The sequence below is a fragment of the Temnothorax nylanderi genome, unplaced genomic scaffold (assembly GCF_030848795.1).
Source record: "Temnothorax nylanderi isolate EJ_2023f unplaced genomic scaffold, tnyl_v1.0 TNYL_tig0072_pilon, whole genome shotgun sequence".
Classification (NCBI taxonomy): domain Eukaryota; kingdom Metazoa; phylum Arthropoda; class Insecta; order Hymenoptera; family Formicidae; genus Temnothorax; species Temnothorax nylanderi.
In genome coordinates this window covers 918,640-924,515 of record NW_027249134.1, presented here as the reverse complement: position 1 = coordinate 924,515, position 5,876 = coordinate 918,640, and the positions used below count along the sequence as shown (strand labels likewise).

General features: G+C 36.3%; 1 long non-coding RNA gene across 4 annotated transcripts; it reads left to right on the top strand.

Moving 5' to 3' along the window:
* The first annotated feature begins 1,694 nt into the window (after positions 1-1,694).
* Positions 1,695-5,232, top strand: LOC139774028 (uncharacterized). Of its 4 annotated transcripts, none has more exons than XR_011718487.1 (8): positions 1,695-1,925; positions 2,322-2,701; positions 2,795-3,099; positions 3,282-3,513; positions 3,622-3,878; positions 3,980-4,191; positions 4,272-4,653; positions 4,723-5,232. It is a non-coding gene; the product is annotated as an uncharacterized lncRNA (long non-coding RNA). The 4 variants fall into 4 exon arrangements; XR_011718489.1 differs by lacking the exon at positions 1,695-1,925 and adding an exon at positions 2,115-2,180; XR_011718488.1 differs by lacking the exon at positions 1,695-1,925 and adding an exon at positions 2,174-2,209.
* The last annotated feature ends 644 nt before the right edge of the window (positions 5,233-5,876 follow it).

Genomic DNA, 5,876 nt, shown 5'->3' with positions numbered 1-5,876 from the left:
CATCGATCTCGATGTTCTTTCGCGTTCATCTCGTTCTTTGCTTCCTCCCTTTTTCGATAGAATTGGAAGGATCTCGACGACGTCGCCAATGTTTCTCTTCATAGAGATGTTTCCTCCCTCGCATTGAGCGGTTGCTTTAGCATCTACAATTACATATAACAGATTTTCACTGAATTTTAATAAACTCTTTCCAAGAAATATTTTAATAAACTTTCACTATTCTTTTTACATTATCATTATCCTTTTTGAATGTTAATTGAATGTTTCAATTTATAAGATGCTATCTTCGTTCATTAATACTTTGTAGCGAGATACATTGTACATGGAACGTTTTTATCACGCACCTTTGTAATCGGTAGCGTCAATTCTTTGACTTCCTCTAGCCACTTTTGTCTGCAAAGCCACTGTCTGTTTCGAACAACTGGCGGTGCCCCGTCCTTGCTTGCCAAACGATGGATAACTGCGCGACAACGATCCCTTGCCAAAAAACCCCTACAGACAGATATTTCATTCGGTTGTTCGTAGGAAAGTTACTCCGATAAAAATGTATCTTACCATGGAATGCACCGCAGTCATCCTTCAGGTTCAACTATACACGATCCTACATCTGGAGATGTTGCCGTGTACACTGGCCATTCCTGCGTTTCGTTCAGTGGGATGGCATGGCAATTGTGGCCTCAATCTCGTCCTTTTCTTTTTTCGGTTCTCGCAGATTCATGTTTCAACTACAAGCGGATAATAATGTAAAGTTTTGGAAAACAATTGTACATTCAAATATTTTGTAAGGTATCCGCTGGGATCAGTCACAAAACTCTTGCACAGCGTTATTTAATTGTCATTAACATCAATAATTAATCAAGCTACCTAACAGCTCACAGTTCATTCAAGTATAATATCAGAAACATATAACTGTAAATAATTTAAAAACGTCATATAACTATAAATTTCAGAATTCAAATCAAGACTGTAATCCAGATTTTATGGTTAAAAAACTAAATAAATTTCAACGCTAAACAATGGTTTTCCTTTATGTAAGATATGTAATTTTCTCTTTACGTAAGGGAAATAACAATTAACTTTATATAAGAGAGATATAATAATTAACTTTATATAAGAGAGAGATTTAACAATAACCTGTGAAAATAAAATTATCACGCCTTTTCCACAACATTATTTTGTGTGAAATTCCAATCACATATTTTAAATCGCAACAACGAGGACAATAAGAAATATATCTCACGCTTATACTATCAATTTTCTTATCATTATCCGAAAATATGTACCTTTGCGAATGACTGATGACTAATTAGGATTAGATAGAACACAGGCTTGCCAAACTACAGTTCCTGTTCTGTAAACAAAGTTGAGTTGTGGTCAGTTGTGTGGGACAAAACCTAACGTAAAAAGGCCACGTTATTGACCTCCCGTAACTTAGCCGGTCAACTTCGACTTTATTAATTTTTTTTTTTTTTAATCGTTTGTTGGTCGTTTGTTGGTGATTGTTGGCCTAATTACAACGTTTGTTGGTTCTTAATTGTTTTTTAAATTAAAAAAGAAATTAGCCTTAAGTTAGCCGGAAAAATTTTATTTTTAATTTAAAAAAAGCCTAATCGATGCGTATTGTTTGCTGATGATTGTTGGTCTAATTTTAGCGTTTGTTGGTTTATTATTAGTCTTAAAAACGAAAAAAAAACGAAAAATTATCTCACATTAAAGTAATCGAAGATTGGTTTATTTGCCTACGACTTAAGGTTTATTTCTATCAATTTAAGGCTAACATCTGTAAAACTGGCTATGAATACGGGCCTTAACATCGGCAGAAAATCATTCGTATGTATTTAGCCGGAAATGAACGTCTTTTTAAAGAATCTCTATATGAAATCGTTTGTATTTCGTATGAAGACTTTTGAAGTGCAATTGAAAAGGTTTGTGAGTCATTCGTTTAATTGTAATTAATTATTTATTTTTACACCATGCATTTAGCCGAAATAGATAAATTAATAAAAGTTTTTATATGGAATCGTTTGTATTTTGTATGAAGAGTTATGAAGTGTGATTAAAAAGGTTTGTGAGTCACCCAGATAATTTTAAAATAAATTTAAACTCGGTAATTATATATAGCCGAAATATAGATTTTTAGTTATTCATGTTAAAAGAAGAAGGCGCTAGTGTTCCCGAAGGTCCGTCTGCAGTCAGAATTAATATAAACGTTTTAAAAATTATTTTATACTGAAATAAATAAATATACAGGCTATAAGCCTGTATAGCTATAAGCGATAGTTGCTAATTAAGTTTGTCACTCATATATTTCCATCTTGCAGAGGACCTCCGTAACGAGATCAAAGATGTACCAGTTGTGCAGGGTGAAGAGGTTATCTCAAACGCCCTGCCATAGCCCAAGAGCGACTCAAATGTCATTACCGCTGAGAAGTACTTCTTGCCATTTGAGTTAGCATGTCAGAGCAAGTCACCGCGGATTGTGATGACACAGCACTGGACTGCCTGCAGAAGTTAATCGCATATGGCCATCTCACTGGCAATGTGCCTGATTCAACGGAGCCTAACAAGCTGCTGATTGTGCGCATTGTCGAGACAATTTGCGGTTGCTTCACCGGTCTACAGACCGATGAGGGTGTGCAGCTGCAGATTATTAAAGCTTTGCTGACTGTAATGACAAGCCAGCATGTGGAGATACACGAGGGTACGGTATTGTTAACAATTCGTACTGTTTACAACGTTTACTTGGCATCGCGCAACCTGATGAATCAAACACAGCCATGCGACTCTCACGCAGATGATCAACGTGTTCTTCGCGCGAATGGAGACTCAGGCCGGAGGAAGAGAATGTGAGGCTTGATGGGGAACATCAGCAGAAGGGTTCTGTCATAGCAAACGGCAAAACGGAAGCCAAGCTAAGTCCAGAGAATGCTCCTGGTAAATTAAAATTGTCATTGAGAAATCGTAGAGGTAAAGCAATCCGCGTGACGGACGACAGATGTTTCGATCGAGAAGCTGGTGGCGACGGCGTCGATGTGTGCAGGCACAGATTACGCAAGATTATGTTGGAAGATGTAACATCATCCGGTAATGTCGCGGGCGGTAAGATATTAATAAATAACTATTAACAATTATCGTATATTATTTTGTTACAATATAAACGGTTTCTGTTTTAATAGTTCTGTAGAATCGAATCGAAGATAAATCGGAAAGTATGCTAAAAAAAAGGAAAGTTTTCCTGCAAGTTTTAGACAGTAATAAATTGTTCTTTTGATTAATTTCAGATACTACCGATGATATATTAGCGAAATACAGAAGAAAGCCAAGCGCAGCTAGCGATACAGCCTCGGTCGAAAGCAATCAGTCCCGTACAAAGAGGTGGAAGACGAAAGACTTTCAATCGATCCGAATAATGTAGAACTCTCTTATGCTTTTGCGGATGCTAAAAGAAATTACGTATAGTACTTAGTACTTAGCACTGCTGACCTTCAACACATTCCATGGAATACTTCAGAGGTATTTATTGTATTATTTTTTAATCATGGCGTACAAACAAAGTGTGATTTTTTTATGGATACTTAATTACTTAATGTTCAAATATTGGCATATAAAATTTTATTACAGAGACATTGTTGGTCGCAGAAAGAAAACGAACTGGTTGCGTTTTTACAACTACAATTGGCAGAAGCTATAAACCTGCAGGATAGGGCATTAATAGCTCATCTTCATGAAACTTTACGTTGCGTGCGTCTATTTAATGACAATGGATGTAGAAAGCTCTTCAAATCACTTCGAGAGGATTATCAAAAACGATCTCCTTATATCGCATATTTAATCAGATGTCGTCAAGGATTGCTGTCGACATTAGCTCACTTAGATAGGTACTGTTTATATATAAATATCATCTTTGTATTTAATGTATAAGTAAATGTAAATATGTTTAAATGTAAGATGTTAATCGTTTAATAATAATATTTTCCAGATTATGCGTGCGAGTTAAGTGCGATCAGGATGCTATCAATAATCATCTTGTATCCGTTTGTGTGAGGGTATTTTTGGAAAAAAAGGAGGCTTTCCTCCTGCGTTTCTGCGAAGAGTTTAAAAAGCTTACGCTAGCTGACGAGAAACAGGATCTCGTGGATAATTTTCTAGGAAAGGTCCACGCGGAAATGGACAACGATCCGATCTGGCAATGTACATGAATATAATTATTTATCTCGCAATTGATCTTAGCGGAGTGCTCAGAGACGTCTGAACTTACTTCTTACTTTCAGCGGCGAGCGCCAACCAGTTAGATTGGCGAGAGTTGTGGTGAAAGAACCGTCATGGCATGGGTATACCACAATGCGCTCTATCTAAATGAAGATGGAGATGTATATAGGGACCAGCTTCTTCAGGATCACATAAAAAGTTGGCGAAAGTCGTAACTCCAAATCACAAGGACCTACGCATTCCAATGTTTATCATTACGAATGTTCCTGGTCATGGGCGCAGGCTGAATTGGCTGTGATATCGGCGTATAAGACTCCTAGGGATAAGTTGCAGTGTGTATTTCGTTGCGCGACTACCATCATGAATCTCCTCTCCATGGCGTCGGAAAGAGGCATACCTGCTGCCGACGATCTGACTCCCGTGCTGGTCTATGTCATAATCAAGGTATGCGATTGAAAAGAGAATATGTGATTTTAGCAAGAAGAGTGATTGTTAACGTGTGCTTAATTTCAGACTAATCCGCCGTCGTTGTATCGACTGTTCAATATGTAGACAGCTTTTACGGGAATCGATTGGAGGGAGAGGAACAATATTGGTGGACGCAGTTCTGCGCCGCGATCGAGTTTATTAAGACAATGGATTAACAGTTTCTCAAGAGTATCACGATAAATAAGATTAGATTCGATGCTGGTGATAATGTAGAAATGTATCATAATCATAATTTGACGATTTCATAAAGAAGAAGACCAATATCTTGTGTAAAGCTAGCTGAACAGTTTTATGCTTCCAGTATCTTGATTAAAATTCTTAAATAGCCTCTTAAATAGTCTGTTAGTTCTTTCGCACGTTATTATGTAACATTAGCAAAGACTGAATATACGTAAAGTGTGGCTTTATTTTATTAGTAACTCTATTGTACAATTTCGCAGGACATCGAAAAAAAAGAAACGTTTAGATATTCTATAATTTATGTGTAAACAATACAGAACTTATAGAGAATTGATAACCATTTAGCAGGATAAACTGTCTTGACGTACTCTTTCTACATGCGCACCTTCCCCAAGAGCCGAGACTCGAACCAGATCCTTGAAAAATATCGCCACTTTCGTAGAGCTTTTGTACAGTTTTACTCTAGGATTATGTATCAGGAATATCGCGAGAGAAAGAAAGACTTCGGAGATTTTTATCCGAATCGATCGACATAAAGAGAGCAGAGCATAGTAAAGAAGCTATAGCTTTCGAGAATTTGAACGCATAATACTTGTTAATACTATGAGCGAATTAGTTTACGTCACTCTGTCAAGCTTTAATATTAAATTACTAATAATATATCGATATCAGTAGTTTAATAATAATACATTTAAAAGCGTTCAATTTAAAAGCAGGGCAATCCTAATAAACGACTGTAAAAAAAATTCAAGATGGAACGCAATTAGCAACTATCGCTTATAGCTATACAGGCTTATAGCCTGTATATTTATTTATTTCAGTATAAAATAATTTTTAAAACGTTTATATTAATTCTGACTGCAGACGGACCTTCGGGAACACTCGCGCCTTCTTCTTTTAACATGAATAACTAAAAATCTATATTTCGGCTATAATTACCGAGTTTATAAATATTTAATTAAAATTATCTGGGTGACTCACAAACCTTTTTAATCACA